The 24,682-nt window shown below is 42.5% G+C and overlaps 1 long non-coding RNA gene across 1 annotated transcript; it reads left to right on the forward strand.

The window, feature by feature from the left end:
* Positions 1–12,750: 12,750 nt before the first annotated feature.
* Positions 12,751–13,428, forward strand: LOC126428128 (uncharacterized). The gene is made up of 3 exons (XR_007576781.1): positions 12,751–12,848; positions 13,007–13,117; positions 13,296–13,428. It is a non-coding gene; the product is annotated as an uncharacterized LOC126428128 (long non-coding RNA).
* Positions 13,429–24,682: the final 11,254 nt, after the last annotated feature.

The raw sequence follows: 24,682 nt of genomic DNA on the forward strand, positions 1-24,682 counted from the left end.
TTTCCCATCCATCTTTAGTTCTTCCATAATTTTGGGGAGTCTCTGCCCATGCATCCTCTTAAAATGCCCATACCATCTTAATCTCTCTCTTTCAATTTCTTCAAATGGTTCAAATGGCTCTGAGCACTACGGGACTTAACATCTATGGTCATCAGTCCCCTAGAACTTAGAACTACTTAAACCTAACTAACCTAAGGACATCACACACATCCATGCCCGAGGCAGGATTCGAACCTGCGACCGTAGCAGTCGCGCGGTTCCGGACTGAGTCAATTTCTTCTCTCATACTTTCTTGTTTAAGGTCTTTTCTAATCTCTACATTCCTTACTCTGTCCATTCTTGTTTTTCCCTTAACTGCTCTGAGAAATTTCATTTCCCCTGCTTTCCGTCTGCTCCAGACCATTTCTGTCATTGTCCATGTTTCTCCACCATAGGTGACAATCAGGACGTAATAATTCTTATACATAAGGAGTTTTGCTCTTTCTGAAACATATATATATATATATATATATATATATATATATATATATATATATATATATATATATATATATTTACTGTGGTCCATTGATAGTGACTGGGCCAAATACCTCACGAAATAAGCATCAAACGAAAAACTACAAAGAACGAAACTTTTCTAGCTTCAAGCGGGAGACCAGATGGCGTTATGGTTGGCCCGCTAGATGGCGCTGCCATAGGTCAAACGCATATCAACAGCGTTTTTTAAAATAGGAATCCCCATTTTTATTACATATTCGTGTAGTACGTAAACAAATATGAATGTTTTAGTTGGACAACTTTTTCCGCTTTGCGATAGATGGTGCTGTAATAGTCACAAACGTATAAGTACGTGGTAAAACGTAACATTCCGCCAGTGCGGACGGTATTTGCTTCGTGATACATTACCCGTGTTAAAATGGACCGTTTATCAATTGCGGAAAAGGTCGATATCATGTTGATATATGGCTATTGTGATCAAAATGCCCAACGGACGTGTGCTATGTACGCTGCTCGGTATTCTGGACGACATCATCCAAGTGTCCGGACCGTTCGCCGGATAGTTACGTTATTTAAGGGAACAGGAAGTGTTCAGCCACATGCGAAACGTCAGCCACGACCTGCAACAAATGATGATGCGCAAGTAGATGTTTTAGCTGCTGTCGCGGCTAATCCGCACATCAGTAGCAGACAAATTGCAAGAGAATCGGGAATCTCAAAAGCGTCGGTGTTGAGAATGCTACATCAACATCGATTGTACCCGTACCATATTTCTATGCACCAGGAATTGCATGGCGACGACTTTGGACGTCGTGTACAGTTCTACCACTGGGCACAAGAGAAATTACGGGGCGATGACAGATTTTTTGCGCGTGTTCTATTTAGCGACGAAGCGTCATTCACCAAGAGCGGTAACGTAAACCTGAGTAATATGCACTATTGGCAACGGAAAAACCACGATGGCTGCGACAAGTGGAACATCAGCGACCGTAGCGGCTTAATGTATGATGCGGCATTATGGTATGAAGGATAACTGGCCCCCATTTTATCGATGGCAATCTAAATCTCTCAATGTATGCTGATTTCCTACGTAATGTTACTACAAGATATTTCACTGCATGACAGAATAGCGATGTACTTCCAACATGATGGATGTCCGCCACATAGCTGGCGTGCGATTGAAGCGGTATTGAGTAGCATATTTCATGACAGGTGGATTGGTCGTCGAAGCACCATACCGTGGCCCGCACGTTCACAGGATCTGACGTCCCCGGATTTCTTTCTGTGGGCACAGTTGAAGGATATTTGCTATGGTGATCCACCGACAACGCCTGACAACATGCGTCAGCGCATTGTCAATGCATGTGCGAACATTACGGAAGGCGAACTACTCGCTGTTGAGAGGAATGTCGTTACACGTATTGCCAAATGCATTGAGGTTGACGCAGATCATTTTGAGCATTTATTGCATTAATGTGGTATTTACAGGTAATCACTCTGTAACAACATGCGTTCTCAGAAATGTATACAAACAACGGCTGCCCTGCAAGTGCCACAATTCGATTTCCCAGAAACTTCGAGTAGAACTCGACCATTTCTGAAAAAGAAAAGAACGACGGGCAATGTTTTCCAGGTACTTTCCAGGTGCTTTATGTGCCTTTTACCGCGGATATCCTCAGACGATACGGTGTGATAGTGATTAGCACTGCACCTTGTTGAGTTTGCACCCCCTGTTCTAAAGCGAATATTACTTTTATTTTTGAGGCTAGGAAGAATTCCGCTCGCAGCTGGCAAAATTGTTGCCAATTAGAACGCGACCGTTTTCGCAGCTTTAAGCATCGTCATCAGGTGAACAATGCTAAAAGGTCGCACCAATCGGTCCTAGTCAAATATTACACTTCTGGCCATTAAAATTGCTACATCAAGAAGAAATGCAGATGATAAACGGGTATTCATTGGACAAATATATTATACTAGAACTGACATGTGATTACATTTTCACGCAATTTGGGTCCATAGATCCTGAGAAATCAGTAACCAGAACAAACCACCTCTGGCCGTAATAAAGGCCTTGATACGCCTGGGCACTGAGTCAAACAGAGCTTGGATGGCTTGTACAGGTACAGCTGCCCGTGCAGCTTCAACACGATTCAACAGTTCATCAAGAGTAGTGACTGATGTATAGCGTCGAGCAAGTTGCTCGGCCAGCACTGACCAGACGTTTCCAATTGGTGAAAGATCTGGAGAATGTGCTGGCCAGGGCAGCAGTCGAACATTTTCTGTATCCAGAAAGGCCCGTACAGGACCTGCAACATGCGATCGTGCATCATCTTGCTGAAATGTAGGGTTTCGCAGTGATCGAATGAAGGGTAGAGGCACGGGTCGTAACACATCTGAAATGTAACGTCCACTGTTCAAAGTGCCGTCAGTGCGGACAAGAAGTGACCGAGACGTGTAACCAACGACACCCCATACCATCACTCCGGGTGATACGCCAGTATGCCGATGACGAATACGCGCCTCCAATGTGCGTTCACCGCGATATTCTAAACACGGATGCGACCATCATGATGCTGTAAACGGAACCTAGATTTAACCGAAAAAATGACGTTTTGCCATTCGTGCACCCAGGTTCGTCGTCGAGTACACCATCGCAGGCGCTCCTGTCTGTGATGCAGAGTCAAGGGTAACCGCAGCCACGGTCTCCGAGCTGATAGTCCATGCTGCTGCAAACGTCGTCGAACTGTTCGTGCAGATGGTTGTTGTCTTGCAAACGTCCCCATCTGTTGACTCAGGGATCGACACGTAGCTGCGCGATCCGTTACAGCCATGCGGTTAAGATGCCTGTCATCTCGACTGCTAGTGATACGAGGCCGTTGGGACCCAGCACGGCGTTCCGTATTACCCTCCTGAACCCACCGATTCCATATTCTGCTAACAGTCGTTGGATATCGACCAACGCGAGCAGCAATATCGCGATACGATAAACCGCAATCGCGATAGGCTGCAATCCGACCTTTATCAAAGTCGGAAACGTGATAGTACGCATTTCTCCTCCTTACACGAGGCATCACAACAACGTTTCACCAGGCAACGCCGGTCAACTGCTGTCTGTGTATGAGAAATCGGTTGGAAACTTTCCTCATGTCAGCACGTTGTAGGTGTCGCCACTGGCGCCAACCTTGTGTGAATGCTCTGAAAAGCTAATCATTTGTATATCACAGCATCTTTTTCCTGTCGGTTAAATTTCGCGTCTGTAGCACGTCATCTTCGTGGTGCAGCAATTTTAATGGCCAGTAGTGTATATAGAGTAGAACTGTAGTCCTATTACACTTCCCAGCGTCACTTTTGTGCATACCCTTATCTCTGATCAACATTCGCCGTCGAGGACGACATACTGGGCTATATTCCGATGTGGAAAGTCTGTCGCTAGTCAGCCGTGCACTCGCTGTAAGTGAAAAGGGTTGAAACAATTGTGGTGTAGAATGTTCCACACGGTCATCTGGCTTACCCTGTACTGGCAGACCAATGGCCTGATAATGACACGGCGGTGCCTTCCACAGTTTTATCACATTTTCCTCCAAGTCTGGTGTCCGAACATTTCGGGTACGTCCTTCATGATTTCCTGCTTCCTGAAACGACCGTCTCAGGCAAACGGCAAACACTGTTGCAAACATGGAATGCTGTGGTTGTTGTCAGCGGGGATAAGTCTCCTGATGCAGCTTTGTTGCTCGTCGCCCGTTGCCCTTTGCCTTTCCGTAAGAAAGCACCATGTCGGCATGCTCTCGATTCCAGTAGGGAACCACTGTGAACAACGCTATGTCACATCCACTACAAGGTGAGTCAGCAAGAGAAGTGAATCGGACACAACACTACCAATTACTACAGCAGGAGAGAGCGCTTGGGCATGGCGTATGAGGAACAGTACCCACCTTGTAGGAGGAAACCATGCATACTGTATCTGTGGCTGCATGGTAGAGCGCGTACTAGACCGCAGTCTTTGTAAGAATGTATGACTGAATAATCTCTAGCGTGACAACGATGCGTTTCCTGACATAAGTTTGTGGTAACGTGGGAATAGCCGGTGAGGCTTGCATCGTTTACTCCATGCAAGTGCATTTACTTCTTTACTCTTTGACTAATACTTCAGTGAGTTTTTTTTCCGAGTCGTAGAAATGAATTACTTTGTGTAAAGCTGTATGTGGGTTTAATTTGTTGTCTACATTATTGGTGACCCCGAGAAAAATAAGATGGTTCAAAACGGTTCAATTGGCTCTAAGCACTATGGGACTTATCATCTGAGGTCATCAGTCCACTAGAACTTAGAACTACTTAAACCTAACTAACCTGTAGAGTAAATACACTCCTGGAAATTGAAATAAGAACACCGTGAATTCATTGTCCCAGGAAGGGGAAACTTTATTGACACATTCCTGGGGTCAGATACATCACATGATCACACTGACAGAACCACAGGCACATAGACACAGGCAACAGAGCATGCACAATGTCGGCACTAGTACAGTGTATATCCACCTTTCGCAGCAATGCAGGCTGCTATTCTCCCATGGAGACGATCGTAGAGATGCTGGATGTAGTCCTGTGGAACGGCTTGCCATGCCATTTCCACCTGGCGCCTCAGTTGGACCAGCGTTCGTGCTGGACGTGCAGACCGCGTGAGACGACGCTTCATCCAGTCCCAAACATGCTCAATGGGGGACAGATCCGGAGATCTTGCTGGCCAGGGTAGTTGACTTACACCTTCTAGAGCACGTTGGGTGGCACGGGATACATGCGGACGTGCATTGTCCTGTTGGAACAGCAAGTTCCCTTGCCGGTCTAGGAATGGTAGAACGATGGGTTCGATGACGGTTTGGATGTACCGTGCACTATTCAGTGTCCCCTCGACGATCACCAGTGGTGTACGGCCAGTGTAGGAGATCGCTCCCCACACCATGATGCCGGGTGTTGGCCCTGTGTGCCTCAGTCGTATGCAGTCCTGATTGTGGCGCTCACCTGAACGGCGCCAAACACGCATACGACCATCATTGGCACCAAGGCAGAAACGACTCTCATCGCTGAAGACGACACGTCTCCATTCGTCCCTCCATTCACGCCTGTCGCGACACCACTGGAGGCGGGCTGCACGATGTCGGGGCGTGAGCGGAAGACGGCCTAACGGTGTGCGGGACCTTAGCCCAGCTTCATGGAGACGGTTGCGAATGGTCCTCGCCGATACCCCAGGAGCAACAGTGTCCCTAATTTGCTGGGAAGTGGCGGTGCGGTCCCCTACGGCACTGCGTAGGATCCTACGGTCTTGGCGGGCATCCGTGCGTCGCTGCGGTCCGGTCCCAGGTCGACGGGCACGTGCACCTTCCGCCGACCACTGGCGACAACATCGATGTACTGTGGAGACCTCACGCCCCACGTGTTGAGCAATTCGGCGGTACGTCCACCCGGCCTCCCGCATGCCCACTATACGCCCTCGCTCAAAGTCCGTCAACTGCACATACGGTTCACGTCCACGCTGTCGCGGCATGCTACCAGTGTTAAAGACTGCGATGGAGCTCCGTATGCCACGGCAAACTGGCTGACACTGACGGCGGCGGTGCACAAATGCTGCGCAGCTAGCGCCATTCGACGGCCAACACCGCGGTTCCTGGTGTGTCCACTGTGCCGTGTGTGTGCTCATTGGTTGTACAGCCCTCTAGCAGTGTCCGGAGCAAGTATGGTGGGTCTGACACACCGGTGTCAATGTGTTCTTTTTTCCATTTCCAGGAGTGTACATTGCCGGCCTGGCCACGTGTTCTCGGGACGTCGTGTGTTTGTCCGTATAGCGCCCTGTATATTTAGAATGTCACTGCATCCCTAGTACAGACTATTTCTTGTCGTACGTGTCGTGGATTATTTATATATGTTGCGCGGACATTTTAACAAAAAAATGGCTCTGAGCACTATGGGACTCAACATCTCAGGTCATAAGTCCCCTAGATCTTAGAACTACTTAAACCTAACTAACCTAAGAACATCACACACACCCATGCCCGAGGCAGGATTCGAACCTGCGACCGTAGCAGTCCCGCGGTTCCGGACTGCAGCGCCAGAACCGCTAGACCACCGCGGCCGGCGCACATTTTAACAGTATCCATTTGATACCGGGAATAAACCAACTGCGTAACTTTTAAGGGCAAGTGATATTGCATTCTGCTTCTTTGTGATAGGTGTCACAGTTCAGACAGACTCGATTTTTGGTAGTTTTCGGTATGATACGGCACTTTATAGTATTACATAGCCTGACGTACATTTTTGCAGAGATAGTCTTGCAAAACGACTTGACAATACGCTACTACTTTTGCAAGTGTCCGAAAAACACCGAATTTGCCACACATTATTGATTATATCCCTGCTAATTCGTCCTTTTTTTCTGCTATTTCTGCTTATTTATTTTCTCGTTTTTGCGACCTAAAACACAATTTTTCTTACTTGTGTCACTTTGAAGTAATGATTTAACACATTTTACGTACTTGCTCCCAGTTTATTAAATAAATAGTAGACTGAGTAATGTATATACATAATCGACAAGTCAGTGATAATTGCATGGAGAATAGTATTTGCTAAAACAACTAACCATTCCCTTTCCTGTTCCACTAGCATATTTACGAGAGGAAACGATTGCTTGTAAGCTTTTGTACGAGCCGTAATATCTATTATATAGTCATAACATCGTTGATAAATAGGTCTACAGAATCAAGCCTTGATTATAATGCGTCTCGAAGTTTTTAACGTATACAGTGTCTCTTACTAATATGATGCCGGCCGCGGTGGTCTCGCGGTTCTAGGCGCGCGACTGCTACGGTCGCAGGTTCGAATCCTGCCTCGGGCATGGATGTGTGTGATGTCCTTAGGTTAGTTAGGTTTAAGTAGTTCTAAGTTCTAGGCGATTGATGACCACAGAAGTTGAGTCCCATAGTGCTCAGAGCCATTTGAACAATTTTTTACTAATATGATAACTATAATTAGAGCTACATGGTATGTACCCATGAAAAGTTACTATCCCTCCTGTCACATATTTTTCTTTGCATCCGTAGCAACAACAGTAATTCACCATCACTATCAACAAACGGTGAAACACAACAAAAACTTGATATTTCAAACTTGAAACGCTGCGGAAAGCACACACGCACAGCGAAGTCCCGAAAACACGTGACAATCCTGGTTTAATGTTGACAACATGCGCAGAACGCAATACTCACTCCAGAGATATTTACTCAATGAACTAACCTAAGGACATCACACACATCCATGCCCGAGGCAGGATTAGAACCTGCGACCGTAGCAGCAGCGCCGTTCCGGACTGAAGCGCCTAGAACCGCTTGGGCACAGAGACCAGCAAACATAAGAAAAAACTCTTGCAACTTTATATTGTGTGGCAGTTTCGCCAAAGATGGAAGAATCTGAGCTTTTGGAGCTTGCAACGCCAAAGAATGATAGCAAAACGGAAACCATGAATTTGCAAACACCGCTAGTAGCAGCGACACGACGAGCACACTCACGTGCCGAAGGCTTTTCACGCACGAACGTGCCATTATCAACTGCGCCATGGTTGCAGTTAAGAGCGCTTCCATTCACGCCTTCGCATTCAGACGTATGGTTTGCGATGATAGAGAATATCTTAGAGCAACAACGCATATCCGAAGACCGCGAAAAATTAACTCTCGTAATTAGCAAACTGGATCAGAGGACAACAGCGATTGTCTCTGATATAATCACACACTACCGCCCATTAAAATTGTTACACCACGAAGATGACATGCTACAGACGCGGAATTTAACCGACAGGAAGAAGATGCTGTGATATACAAATGATTAGCTTTTCAGAGCATTCACACAAGGTTGGCGCCTGTGGCGACACCTACAGCGTGCTGACACGAGGGAAGTTTCGAACCGATTTCTCATACACAAACAGCAGTTGACCGGCGTTGCCTGGTGAAACGTTGCTGTGATGCTTCCTGTAAGGAGGATAAATGCGTACCATCACATTTCCGACTTTGATAAAGGTTGGATTGTACCCTATCGCGATTGCGGTTTATCGTATCGCGACATTGCTGCTCGCGTTGGTCGAGATCCAATGACTGTTAGCAGAATACGGAATCGGTAGGTTTAGGAGGGTAATACGGAACGCCGTGCTGGATCCCAACGGCCTCGTATCACTAGCAGTCGAGATGACAGGAATCTTATCCGCATGTCTGGATCCCTGAGTCAACAGATGGGGACGTTTACAACACAACATCCATCTGTACGAACAGTTCGACGACGTTTGCAGTAGCATGGACTATCAGCTCGGAGACCATGGCTGCGGTTACCCTTGACGCTGCATCACAGACAGGAGCGCCTGCGATGGTGTACTCAACGACGAACCTGGGTGCACGAATGGCAAAACGTCATTTTTTCGGATGAATATATGTTCTGTTTACAGCATCATGATGGTCGCATCCGTGTTTGTTGACATCGCGGTGAAGGTACGTTGGAAGCGTGTATTCGTCATCGCCAATATGGCGTATCACCCGGCGTGATGGTATGAGGTGCCATTGGTTACACGTCTCGGTCACCTCTTATTGGCATTGATGGCACTTTGAACAGTGGACGTTACTTTTCAGATGTGTTGCGACCCGTGGCTCTACCGTCCATTCGGTCCCTGCGAAACCCTACATTTCAGCAGGATAATGCACGACCGCATGTTGCAGCTCCTGTACGGGCATTTCTGGATACAGAAAACGTTCGACTGCTGCCCTGGCCAGCACATTCTCCAGATCTCTCACCAACTGAAAACATCTGGTCAATGGTGACCGAGCAATTGGATCGGCACAATACTACTCTTGATGAACTGTGGTATCGTGTTGCAGCTGCATGGGCATCTGTACCGGTACACGCCATCCAAGCTCTGTTTGACTCAGTGCCCAGGCGTATCAAGGCCTTTATTACGGCCAGAGGTGGTTTGTTCTGGGTACTGATTTCTGAGGATCTATGCGCCCAAATTGCGTGAAAATATAATCACATGTCAGTTCTAGTGTAATATATTTGTCCAACGAATACCCGTTTATCATCCGCATTTCTTCTTGGTGTAGCAATTTTAATGGCCAGTAGAGTATTTAAAACGTCGCAGCATTGATCCCCATTCACAATTTTGAAATATCTATCTATCTATCTTCAAGAGAGTAGTTTGCAAACCATTCTCTTCTTAATGTGTCCTGCTTCGAATAATTATTGCTGTTAATGTTAATAATTATTACTGTTAATTTTAATAATTGTCTTAATGAAAAAGCGTCATCACCAATTAAAACAGCATCTTATAACATGCCGAGTGTTCTCGACTGTAATGCACGCAATGATATGTAATTTCAGTTCTGGAACACTGCTTCGTGCATTACAGTATCTTTATTCCTTATCGCATAATGAACTTTATTTAGAAGGAACGTGACATTCTAAGATAACTGAAAGAAATTCGTGGTTCTTCCGTTATAAATTATTTCATCAAGGATGCTGAGCAACGGAGCTGAGTGTGTTCTTCATCCAGGCACGAATCGAAACACGCTTCTTATTTTTTTGTTATGCAGCGATTCGAATCAACTAGATTTAACTCCATCACAACTCGTGCGACGTGCAGCTGCCAAAACTTTCATTTCAGACACGACTCAGAGACCCTCAAAACGACGAAACTGAAGTGTATACTTGTGGCGCCGTGTCTACAGTCAAACATAAAATCACTTGCGTGCAACTCATTCCACCCAACGAGTGGCGAACCCCATCGTCGTCGTGTAAACTGGCCTTTAGATTTGCTTCTTTACTCTTTAACTGTTAGTTCAGAGTTTTTGTTTTCCGAGTTGTAGAAATAAAGTACTGGGTGATCAAAAAGTCAGTATAAATTTGAAAACTGAATAAATCACGGAATAATGCAGATAGAGAGGTAGAAATTCACACACATGCTTGGAATGACATGGGGTTTTATTAGAACCAAAAAATACAAAAGTTAAAAAAAATGTCCGACAGATGGCGCTTCATCTGATCAGAATAGCAATAATTAGCATAATAAAGTAAGACAAAGCAAAGATGATGTACTTTACAGGAAATGCTCAATATGTCCACCATCATTCCTCAACAATAGCTTAGTCGAGGAATAATGTTGTGAACAGCACTGTAAAGCATGTCCGGAGTTATGGTGAGGCGTTGGCGTCGGATTTTGCCTTTCAGCATGCCTAGAGATGTCGGTCTATCAAGATACACTTGCGACTTCAGGTAACCCCAAAGCCAATAATCGCACGGACTGAGGTCTGGGGACCTGGGTGGCCAAGCATGACGAAAGTGGCGGCTGAGCACACGATCATCACCAAACGATGCGCGCAAGAGATCTTTCACGTGTCTAGCAATATGGGGTGGAGCGGCATCCTGCATAAACATCGTACGTTCCAGCAGGTGTTTATCAGCCAAGCTGGGGATGATGCGATTCTGTAACATATCGGCGTATCTATAACCTCTCGCATTTTGTGGTGCAGCACAACTTTCGGATATTTTGTGAACTTTGTTTTTTTTTTTTTTTTTTTTTTTTTGTTCTAATAAAACCCCATGTCATTCCAAGCATGTGTGTCAATTTTTACCTCTCTATCTACATTATTCAGTGGTTTATTAAGATTTCAAATTTATATTGACTTTTTGATATTTGTGTAAAGCTGTATGTGCGTTGAATTTGTTGCCTACAAGTTCACTAGACTTTTTTTGTTCCCCGTCCTCTGACCGATCAATCCATAGAGTTTGTATACGGGGGAAAAACATCACTCTGTATAATTTTTGTGTAAAATTACATGCAAGGAGAAAGACTAAATAGTGTTTCTTATTTTAAAAAATCTCCGAAGCGATGTAGACGACGCTGAGACAAGTAATGTAATATAAGACATAAGGGGACCCAAATTTCGGGGAATACCCACAAAGTGGATGATAAATGTTGAATATGTGACGTCACCAGATGAAGTACTTCACCGTATGTGTGGTGGTTGAGCCTATCCGTCTGTCGTAACTCATCATCCCAACGCAAGCCAAGAATACACGTCTGTGTGGCTCTGTGCCTCCGTGCGCAACTTATGTGCCTCGAGCTCAGGACTGGATTCTTGCGTCTCTCAGGCAGTACCTTTTTGAATTGCGTTAGACAGCTGTGGGTATACACCTATGTACTAATTTATTAATTTATCAGTTCGCGCCTTCCGCTGGTTTTTCTGCAAACTACAGCATAACAAAAGCCCAGCGTGCTGCGTCACAATTAAATGGGTGGTGATTCTCCAGCAGAAGGAGGTCCTTACTCATTGGTCTGAAGATGACCACAGTGGTGGTCGAAACCGGTCACCGTAATAAATAAATTGTGATCAAGACTGTTTTTGATAGTAAATATTTGTAACACTTTGATCACTGTTCAGTCCCACTATGTATTCAAAAGTAAATAAATGGGTATAAGCTTCCAAATTGCATCGTTACCAGAATAGGACTAATATTTTCCTTACGTTTGCAAACAAAAAAGAGGGCCCAAAGGAAATATAACACAAAAGAAGAACAGTTTTGTTTGATTATAGTGGGGACAATAATTCTCTAACATCCACGTTTGCAACAGATCACATTTACAAAAGGTTTTCGAAATTTGCACTGTTTGCTTCAATACAAGTACTGTATCGCTTAATCATCTCTGCATGCACACCCTCGAAAATGTCCTCCATACTTTGGGTATGATGTCACGTGTTCAAGATTTGTCATGCACTTTCGGGGTATTTCCCGACATTTGCGACCCTAGGCGTCGTATTAAATTATCTGTCCCGTCGTCATCTACGACGCTGTCCCTCAGTCGTAGTTATAAAATTGACTGCGCGAAAGGAAATGAAGCTAAAAATTTTCGCTGCGCAGCATACAATTTTCTTTCCCGCAGTCGATTTTAACAGGAATGTTGTATATTATTGTTTCAGAAACGGACTACAAGTCCAAAATAAAAAAAAAAAAAAAAAATTAATGGCAGTGACTAGGGATGAGCTAAACTGCCACTTTCCGATATCAGTGATTTCTGTGAATGCTACTTTTCAGTATCTGTTATTCTTAACTGTGATTTGTCGCAGTTAAGGAACCTAGGTCGTGTATCCCTCCGCCACTGCTATTTCTGCGATTTCTGCTACTTCCGCGATTTCTGCGACTTCTGTGATTTCTGCGACTTCTGCAATTTCTGCGATTTCTGTGACTCCTGCGATTTCTGCGACTTACCACCGTATGAAAAAGTTACATCTGTCCACACAGAAAATTGCATCTCAACAAACCTGTCATTGGTAAGTATGTTTTACGTTTGTTCTTCCGTTGGCTTTAATTTTGTATTGAAGAAACAACTGTGAAAATGTTAATAGTGTAATTAATATGTAAGTAGTCATACAGTAGCGTAATAGTTCGTGTTTATAAAATGAATTCTAACATATTGTTATGTTCTCAGGTACGCGAACTACATTTTAGTCACTCAGTAAAGTGATAACTCAAAATATCATTGTCAACAGATCTGAAGAAATTGCCACTGCGTCTTTAGACCGTTTTCGTCAGACGAGAGGTTAGTTTCTAAGTGTTTTGATGGACTTAATTACTTCAGTGAGATCGTTCTTGCAAATGTGAAATATACCCAATTGAGTGGCTTTCATTAGAGCAAATTTTAGCAATCTTCTCTGTCAATTATATTACTTGTAATTAGTGACAGCAAAAATTGTTTAATAATCCTTATGATTTTGCAGACACAGTTCTGACTCTGATTACTGGTTGCTGTACGTATCTATCCACATCAAGGCTGTTGAGAGAGACTCGTGAAGATTCAAGACAGCTCTTAGAAGATTTTGCAGTTTAAAAGTGACATAATTGTGAAATAAGTATGCAGATGAGTGATTAAACTGTGTTTTATTGAAGTTGTTGTGCGATTTTAAAGGAATAATAAATGTTAAATACAGTGAGTGAATAATGAAAATCTCATTTTCCACATGTTTAAGCCGTCCTATACCCGTAATTTTCCGCCACTTATTTATTGGTAAACACTAGTTGGAGAGTGACATGCCCCCCCCCCCCTTCTCCACGATCTTGGTGTGTGGTGTGACACTGAACTGTAACATATCGCAAAGTCTACAATATGCATTTTGAGGCTGTTGATATGAAAGTGGGAAGTACAGATCTTCCACTTAAATCAGGAATAGCTTAAGTGCATTACTTGAAAGTAACACAGGAAAAGCTTACTTATGTAGGTGGTAGTAGTGTCGGCAAAAAGTTCTTGTGTGTGAAGTTGCCATGTGGAACACCAGGTGTAAAACTTTTATCCTGAGTCTTGAACTGTGTCGGAACAAAAGTGAGGCATTCATATGACCCAATAATACTGTTTTCATTTCACTACACTTATACAGATGTCTGAGTTCCTCTGTGTTAACATTGCAAAGTCCTGTAGGCATGTGGAGTATTAAGCAACACTGTCATATTGGAAGCAGAATCAAACACATTTGTTGCGTTACTCGATATTTTCGGGAGAAAAAGGCAATGTTGCTTCTTATTAATATAATACTTCCAGAGTCAGAGCTGCGTTTGACCAACCATAACTGATGCTGAATGTGCATGTCGTCATATAATGTGAAGGGCTTATTTCAATAGTGATACAAGTCCATTACCTCCACTTTTCTGTCTATAATGCTTCTGAAATTAATGATCAAACAAACATAAATAAAGGTTCATCTCTAGCAAGAAGCCATATGCTTGAATATTTCTGGTATCTCAACTGCAGATTTTTCAGCGCTCATTTAACTTTACGACTCTGTATCTCAAAATGAACAAAAATGGACTTGTACAACTATTGAAATAAGCCGTTCATATGCACACACAGCACATCGATCTCGTGAGGCACAAGGCTCTCATAACGAAGTACGTACGTCGGTCAACAGATGACACTAGGAAAAGTATGTTAACTGCGCTTTTTAGTTGCTACTTGCGACTCTTAGTTGCGATTTGTCACAGAAATCGCAGTTTGACTCGGTAGCGAATAGCGTAGTATGAACTTTGCTCAACAGATGGCAGTGCTAACTGCGCTTTTTAGTTGCTACTTGCGACTCTTAGTTGCGACTTGTCACGGAAATCGCAGTTGGACTCCATAGTGTATCGCAGAGATGGGCGTAGTACGAACTTTGACCCACAGATGGCACTGTTAACCGCGCTTTCTAGTTGCTACTTGCGACTCTTAGTTGCGACTTGTCACGGAAATCGCAGAAAGCAGTGTTAAATTCGACCAATAGATGGCTCAAGTCTTTGAATGTGAAATACTACTTGCGACTGCTAACTGTGACTGAAATCGCAGTTAGATTCAGTAAAGTTGCTACTGTGATATCTGTGACTTCTCAGTGACTGTGATTTCTAACAGATACGCGATTTTCTGCCCACCACTAGCAATTACTCAAAACCGAACAATTTGTTTGTGACGTTGTTTCATTCTAACGTATTTATGTATACAATGCATGATGCTAATTATGTATCGGTGCCCACCCGAATGTCTGTAAGTGTGTGGAATAAAAGTTTGAAGTACATGAGTCAACAATTTTTTGAGACTTTTGCTAAGTACAGTTCGTTATTATATAATTTTAAGTGTGTCGAATGAAAGAAGTACATGAGGCAATAATTTATTGAGATTTTTGCTGAGTACATTTCGTTATTATATAATTTTGTATATATTAAAATATACGCCTACGTCCATCCAAATGCTTTTTGCAGTTTGTTTACCAGAGTGTCGCGAAAAATTTGAAATCCACAAAAAAATTATCGAAATTTTTTATACAACGTTTCCCCTTTCTATGTTGTATAAATATTTATACATCACATATATTAGAAACGTAAGTAGCCTATGTCCGTTTGAACCTTCATCAGAGTATCGTGTAAAAACCTGATTGAAATCGGTCAAGAAACTTCTTGACATTTACGCAAACATCGATTCCTATTTACGTGTAATATATATATATATATATATATATATATATATATATATATATATATATATATATATCAAATACCATACATATTAAAAATATGTATGTCTACGTTCGACCGAACGTTTATTAGAGCATCGTGTCAAAATTTGAAGAAAATTTTCGAAATTTTTGGTGACAACGTTATTGAAGTACATATGAAGGAACGCACGCTACAGACCGCCAGAAGCAGTTACCTCCATGGTTTATAGTTTTTGTTGTTGTGAGACGCGAAGTTGTGTTTTGTGCAGCATTTATAAAAATACCGAGTTTTAAAGCACATTAAAGAGCTGTGAATATTAGCTACACAACTTTGTAGTGATTAAATTTCTATGTACTTTCAAAAGTAGTTACATGACATGGACGATTAAGCAGAACTTCAGCGGTAGCCCAACACCTTGTACCAGCAGATCCATTACCATGGAATATGTGATACTGACAAACCAATTGAGTTTCTTTAATGTCAACGTTTCACCTGTCTTGAAAATGTAAATTTTTGTTAGTTTCCAATGGTTGCTAATTCAAAACATACTTAACTTGTAACAGGTTTTTGGTTGTAATTATTCTTAATTTGATTTCACTTACTGATAATTGTTGTCTAGCAGAGTAACTAAGTAAGAGAGAGACTAACACGCTGGAGATCATACGCAACGCCCATTCTTCCTTTACATGACACACCTGTCAGTTGATATTACAGGGGAAAGTTTGACTTACATAAGCGGAGATAAAATCTTCCACCAAGAAACTCTTGAATAGTTTCAGATCGCTCGACATGATCGCTACAGAAACTTACAACTGAGGTACACTTGCACAAGTCTTCCTATTGCTAGTGCATATTGTTAGTACGCATACTCAAGCACGCATCCGTTAGTATGCTTGTACAAGCTTGCATAGCATAAATTCCATCAAGCAACTTGTACAGTCCTTGTGGTTGCGCAAATTTATCCTTCAGTCGCTCAAGCATACTAGCGCAAAACACTTGAATGTGTGTGTTTATCGTAGGTCATCGATGAACTTGGTGAAAATAACGGAATACTGCTACATAGCACTTCAAACAATTAAGTATTTTTAAGGATAAAAAATGGAATAATTTTCTTACTACCCATATTCACCAGATTTTTTTAAAATCAATTTTTAGTAGCTTGTTGCAGCAAACAGTACAGTCCTTACAACTGTTTAGGTTAGTGACTACAATTAAATTTTAAAGACACAAATTCAGTATTTGATATGTCAGAGTTTTATATCTCCTTCTCTCGGCTACTGAACCGCCGCAAATTCCGCTTATTGTCTGTGCCATACACCGCTTCTAATCAGTCGAATTCGCCTGACCTATCATCCAATGACTAGCTTTTTCTTCCCTTACTTCAAACAAAAGACGCATAGACAGCAACTTTAATCACATCAACAAACTCCTGAATTCTACGGAAACCATGTTTAAGAGCCACCAACATCAGAGTGGCAGAATGATTCCTGAACGGAAGCAAAAATATGTAAAATTTAGAGGTCAATATTCTGAGAAACGCTCAAATGATTTTATTTGGATCCCTAATACGATTTGTACAACGAAGTTTTTTTCTTGCATTGTTTTTGTAATAACCTAAAAGACAGCACTCGAAAATAAAAAAAGGATATAGTACTTTTTGTGAATGCAAAAAAATTGTGTTTATATACGTCTACAAATGTGTAAGGACAATAATGTGAAAGTGTATGATATAATCGGCATTGTGTTAAATGTTAAATATTTAAAAAAATTAAAATATCAGATTTGTTATGCGTCTGTTTCAATGTGAATCTCTGGCGCTCCTTGACTGTTACTTCATCTGTGTCATATCTAATCAACAGTTACGTTTCTCGTCAAAATTTTTAGTGGTAATTCTTCCTGTCATTTCGTCGCATAGAAATTGATAACCATGCCTGGGTAAGTTTCGGTGCTTCGTAGTTACTACTCAGAATATCATTTCACGCAATGTTTGAACAAAAAGACTTCCGTAGGAAAGTTTCTCCATCGTTTGAATAGCGAACAGATTCCATTCTGGCAGTGCGATACCGAAAGGTCACCAAGCATGAAAGGAAGATGCGGATATTGCGATTTGTATCTCGTATGCAGAGTGAGAGCAAAACGAATATTGTAAAAAAAAAAAAAAAATCTTAGATGCAGTGGAAAACACGATACGAAGTACTTGAATTAATCGAAGCTAGTATCGTAAAATACACATTGGCTACATAGCTTCCTTACAGAGTGCGATATAGATATATTTATGTATCGGGAGTAATACGAAACGATTACTGCAAAAAGAAATATAACGAGATATATCGGCTAAATCTATAAGTGTGATCGGAAGCAAAGTTGGCAACTTTTGCTCGCAGCTGTGCTAGCGCCTCTTGCGGATTATGTAGGAGCTATCTGGTCTGTTCACGTTATGTTCTTGTCTCACTGGGAGCTGGTATTCGAAAATGAGAAGTTATTCAACATAAAACTAATTATTTTTAATTTGTTGGAATTTCTTTTACATTTTATGGTTATACTGGGTATTAGTCAACTAGGATGGAATCTGGTAAATTGAACTGGCAAAGCCAACGAATGTGAATATCAGAAACCTGACTTATGTTCAGCGTAGTCCGAGGATCACGTTCACCATTGCAGTCTCCTACTTGTGTCTTAACTTCCGAAATTGTTGCAGTTTACGAGGCTTTGCTTAATTTGCTACGTAACAGCACAAATTATAATCTAATTTCATTTACGAAGAGTAATAAATTACAGATGATTAACTTGATTAGCTGTTGACATCTGTCTCACGATTCACCCAATCCACTTGCCATGTTTCAACACGCGAACTGATTCTATCTGCAGCAAGTGATAGAAGAACCACGGGAATATACATATATATATATTATTTGGCCCAGTCACTATCAATGGACCATCCTATATATATATATATATATATATATATATATATATATATATATATATATATATATATATAGGATGGTCCATTGACTGGGCCAAATATCTCACGAAATAAGCGTCAAACGAAAAAAACTACAAAGAACGAAACTTGTCTAGCTTGAAGGGGGAAACCAGATGGCGCTATAGTTGTCCCGCTAGATGGCGTGCCATTGGTCAAAAGGATATCAACTGCGTTTTTTTTTAACATGGGAACCCCCACTTTTTATAGCATATTCGTGTAGTACGTAAGAAATATGAATGTTTTATTTGGACCACTTTTTTCGCTTTGTGATAGATGGCGCTGTAATAGTCACAAACATATGGCTCACAATTTTAGACGAACAGTTGGTAACAGGTAGGTTTTTTAAAATTCAAATACAGAATGTAGGTACGAATGAACATTTTATTTCGGTTGTTCCAATATGATACATGTACCTTTGTGAACTTATCATTTCTGAGAACGCATGCTGTTACAGCGTGATTGGCTGTAAATACCACATTAATGCAATAAATGCTCAAAATGATGTCCGTCAACCTCAATGCATTTGGCAATACGTGTAACGACATTCCTCTTAACAGCGAGTAGTTCGCCTTCCGTAATGTTCGCACATGCATTGACAGTGCGCTGACGCATGTTGTCAGGCGTTGTCGGTGGATCACGATAGCAAATATCCTTCAAATTTCCCTACAGAAAGAAATCCGGGGACGTCAGATCGGGTGAACGTGCGGACCATGGTATGGTGCTTCGACGACCAATCCACCTGTAATGAAATATGCTATTCAATACCGCTTCAATCGCACGCAAGCTATGTGCCGGACATCCATCATGTTGGAAGTACATCGCTATTCTGTCATGCAGTGAAATATCTTGTAGTAACATTACGTAGGAAATCAGCATACATTGCACGATTTAGATTGCCATCGATAAAATGGGGGCCAATTATCCTTCCTCCCATAATGCCGCATCATACATTAAGCCGCCAAGGTTGCTGATGTTCCACTTGTCGCAGCCATCGTGGATTTCCCGTTGCCGAATAGTGCATATTATGCCGGTTCACGTTACCGCTCTTGGTGAATGACGCTTCGTCGCTAAATAGAACGTGTGCAAAAAATCTGTCATCGCCCCGTAATTTCTCTTGTACCCAGTGTCAGAACTGTACACAAAATTCAAAGTCGTCGCCATGCAATTCCTGGTGCATAGAAATATGGTACGGGTGCAATCGATGTTGGAGTAGCATTCTCAACACCGACGCTTTTGAGATTCCCGATTTTCGCGCAATTTGTCTGCTACTGATGTGCGGATTAGCCGCTACAGCAGCTAAAACACCTACTTGAGCATCATCATTTGTTGCAGGTCTTGGTTGACGTTTCACATGTGGCTGAACACTTCCTGTTTCCTTAAATAACGTAAATATCCGGCGAACGGTCCTGACTCTTGGATGATGTCGTCCAGGATACCGAGCAGCATACATAGCACACGCCCGTTGGGCATTTTGATCACAATAGCCATACATCAACACGATATCGACGTTTTCCGCAATTGGTAAACGGTCCATTTTAACAAGGGTAATGCATCACGAAGCAAATACCGTCCGCACTGGCGTAATGTTACGTGATACCACGTACTTATACGTTTGTCATTATTACAGCGCCATCTATCACAAAGCGAAAAAAGTGGTCCAACTAAAATATTCATATTTCTTTACGTACTACAGGAATATGTAACAAAAAATGGGGGTTCCTGTTTAAAAAAAATGCAGTTGATATCCGTTTGACCTATGGCAACGCTATCTAGCGGGCCAACCACAGCGCCATCTGGTTTCCCCCTTCAAGTTAGACAAGTTTCGTTCTTTGTAGTTTTTTCGTTTGACGCTTATTTCGAGATATTTGGCCAGGTCCCGATCAATGGACCACCGTGTACATATATATTTCATTGCGCCACCACGTATTTTCCTACAACTAAGGTCACACAATCCAGTCATTGTTTGTTATTTACTCAATCAACATCTGTCCTTGTCAACTTCTATACAGTATATGGCTTATTTGTCTTAAAATATACCTATCAGCATATAGTAGGCTAATTGTATGATTTATCATTGTGGATGTACTTTTTGTCGACATTGTGCAATCCTAAATATGTGTGTACTGCTTGTATATCTGCATGTCTTGTATTCGTCGCTAGGTCTCGGTAGAATTTTAACGCAAAAGGAAATGTCATGAAATTTATCAGAAAGAGAACGAATCGAGTTTTGTAGGTAGAACGAAAATCGTGACACTGAGTACATACTACATGGAAAACATATTTTTCGTAACATTGTTTTTCATATCAATTCAACGAAGGAATGTAACATTTTCAACCCCACCACCTCAGATTTCTTTCGAATTAGTTGCAATCAATTATCCAGTTAAGAGATGAAAAATTGCTGGTTTACAGACGTATATCACAATTGTGAGGAAAGCTACAGGTCTGCAAAGTTCGGAAATTGCGTAACATTTACATGCATCTGTCTCAACATAAATGAATTCTGGCCCTAATCTAGATACATCAACGAAATTTATTTCATTTAATGAGTAGAGCTTTACTTTGACATGCAGCATGGCGGGATTCTAATCATTTTCACATTCAGTTGCCTTTTGACCTTTAATATCTCACACCAGCTTCAATTTTTTTTAAAGAAATTGTATGGTAATTTCCAAGAATGATTACCTATCGAAGTGGCGGGGTCCAAACGATACATATCGAACGTGCGATCGTAAATCGATCATGCGACTCTGGTGGCGGACGTTGTTAGTATGTTTACGTCTGTCGCTACAGCAACGACAAAAGAAGAGCGTTACAAAAATACTTTTAATTGCGAAGGAGACGACTTACCTTACTCGTCGTCGGTGATGGAATCATTACGGTGGTCTGGATGGATAATTTGGAGGAGTCGAACCATGTATTCTTCCTGATACTTGTTCATTTTCGCACTGTCCACAATGAAATTGTAAACGGTATTTCAGCATCGAAAATGTTCTTACGAAGTTTTACTCACTTCGCAGCGCCACATTCTACACAGTCCCTTCTTTCCTCATCCAGTGGTACTCCATATTTGTGACAAAAAGTCGAACAATTTTCTACGCTGGATAAACATGGAATTAGATTTTTCCATGTGAGAGAATCCGCCGAAGAAACGTGAAGAATACCAGACATCCCGCTCACTAACCACATAAATCGTCTGGGATTCCCTAGAAACTCACAAATAATTCGCGGCGATATGTAATTTACAGCAACTAAGGGAACGACGGGAAACAGATAAAAATGACGATCATAAATAACTGATTACAAGGCCCGCCACCAGAGTCGCATGATTGGACACCGCAAGTTCGATAGACAATCATTTTTGGAAATTACCTACAGCATATGGCATGTTCGTCTTGGAATACCTCTCAGCATACAGTAGTCAAATTGTTTGATTTATCGTTGTGGACATTGCAGAATCATAGATATGTATGTATTGCTTGTATATCTTGTAACGGAACATATTAAAGGCTTTACTTTAATGAAGTATGTGATACCCTCCAAATTCAACCAGTTTAACGAGTATTTATGATTATAGAAGAGTTATTGTGTATGTTAACAATGATTGCACAACATGTCTCCATAAACAGTCAACCCATTAAATTATACTGAATAACTGATCCACACAAAAGTTAATATCACTTGATCACTGATACAGCAAATGTCATCATGTAAAAACACTAAGTTTATCTTAAATAATTAATATGAAGTACGAAAAATAGTGGCCAACTTAGGTATTTTGGATCTCCTTAAATAAAAATCACCCAGTGAAACCTATTTGTTCACTAGGAGCGTTTTCACTCAGTATTCACGTAATCAATCCTATTTTAGACGAAAACCAATGTAATTCTTAATAATTCATGTTACTTACTTATTTATGGAAATTAGAGAAGTCAATTGACAAACTTCTAAAAAATGGCCTTTTTGTAACAGAGAATTATTCTGTCAAGTCAACAAATCTGTCTGTCATTTTCATAACATGTTAAATTATGTCACTCGATGCAAATTAATAACTTATCTGCACAAATTATGATAACAGATGTACATGTAACTTATAAACTATATCTCTTTTTAGTAGTTCTTTGACAAGGTTATAAATACGAGCAGCAAGAAGGGTCGGGAGGCAGATGAAATGTCACTTTGGTAAAGTGTGTTTCTGTGTTATTGTTTGAGGTGGATAAACAATGCAAAGAACATGTAAAGGAAGTACTACTTTGTGTTGTGTCATGGTCTTTGGTGGACAGTGGAATTAAGATGGCCACCAGAGAAATAAATATTTTATGTTTACATATTTGTTGGTTTCGCTCGTTCTTTATCAACAAAAGCACATAAAAAACACGGGACCTCATATTTTTAACCCTAGACAACCAGATTTAGAGCCAGAATCAACATCGAGACACAGCAGCGATCCAGCAAGCAGCATTGATTACTACAATGCATTTTAATGGCGCCAACCTAACATCAAGTGCTAACAAGCTCCGTAAATGGGAGTGAAATAGTGCGATTATAGCAATTAGCAATATCTACGACTAGGCGACCATTACAATCTGCAAGTCTTTTATTCATCACTGGGCCTCGGTAAAATTTTAACGCAAAAGGAAATATATTTACTAAGACGTGTCCGAAAGAACAGATACCATTTTAGTAAATACACTCCTGGAAATTGAAATAAGAACACCGTGAATTCATTGTCCCAGGAAGGGGAAACTTTATTGACACATTCCTGGGGTCAGATACATCACATGATCACACTGACAGAACCACAGGCACGTAGACACAGGCAACAGAGCATGCACAATGTCGGCACTAGTACAGTGTATATCCACCTTCCGCAGCAATGCAGGCTGCTATTCTCCCATGGAGACGATCGTAGAGATGCTGGATGTAGTCCTGTGGAACGGCTTGCCATGCCATTTCCACCTGGCGCCTCAGTTGGACCAGCGTTCGTGCTGGACGTGCAGACCGCGTGAGACGACGCTTCATCCAGTCCCAAACATGCTCAATGGGGGACAGATCCGGAGATCTTGCTGGCCAGGGTAGTTGACGTAAACCTTCTAGAGCACGTTGGGTGGCACGGGATACATGCGGACGTGCATTGTCCTGTTGGAACAGCAAGTTCCCTTGCCGGTCTAGGAATGGTAGAACGATGGGTTCGATGACGGTTTGGATGTACCGTGCACTATTCAGTGTCCCCTCGACGATCACCAGTGGTGTACGGCCAGTGTAGGAGATCGCTCCCCACACCATGATGCCGGGTGTTGGCCCTGTGTGCCTCAGTCGTATGCAGTCCTGATTGTGGCGCTCACCTGCACGGCGCCAAACACGCATACGACCATCATTGGCACCAAGGCAGAAGCGACTCTCATCGCTGAAGACGACACGTCTCCATTCGTCCCTCCATTCACGCCTGTCGCGACACCACTGGAGGCGGGCTGCACGATGTTGGGGCGTGAGCGGAAGACGGCCTAACGGTGTGCGGGACCGTAGCCCAGCTTCATGGAGACGGTTGCGAATGGTCCTCGCCGATACCCCAGGAGCAACAGTGTTCCTAATTTGCTGGGAAGTGGCGGTGCGGTCCCCTACGGCACTGCGTAGGATCCTACGGTCTTGGTGTGCATCCGTGCGTCGCTGCGGTCCGGTTCCAGGTCGACGGGCACGTGCACCTTCCGCCGACCACTGGCGACAACGTCGATGTACTGTGAAGACCTCACGCCCCACGTGTTGAGCAATTCGGCGGTACGTCCACCCGACCTCCCGCATGCCCACTATACGCCCTCGCTCAAGGTCCGTCAACTGCACATACGGTTCACGTCCACGCTGTCGCGGCATGCTACCAGTGTTAAAGACTTCGATGGAGCTCCGTATGCCACGGCAAACTGGCTGACACTGACGGCGGCGGTGCACAAATGCTGCGCAGCTAGCGCCATTCGACGGCCAACACCGCGGTTCCTGGTGTGTCCGCTGTGCCGTGCGTGTGATCATTGCTTGTACAGTCCTCTCGCAATTTCCGGAGCAAGTATGGTGGGTCTGACACACCGGTGTCAATGTGTTCTTTTTTCCATTTCCAGGAGTGTATATGTAGTTAAGGCTCACCGGCCACTTGACCATCTCCTTCTTCTGTGCGAA

This window comes from Schistocerca serialis, chromosome 12 (assembly GCF_023864345.2).
Source record: "Schistocerca serialis cubense isolate TAMUIC-IGC-003099 chromosome 12, iqSchSeri2.2, whole genome shotgun sequence".
Lineage (NCBI taxonomy): Eukaryota > Metazoa > Arthropoda > Insecta > Orthoptera > Acrididae > Schistocerca > Schistocerca serialis.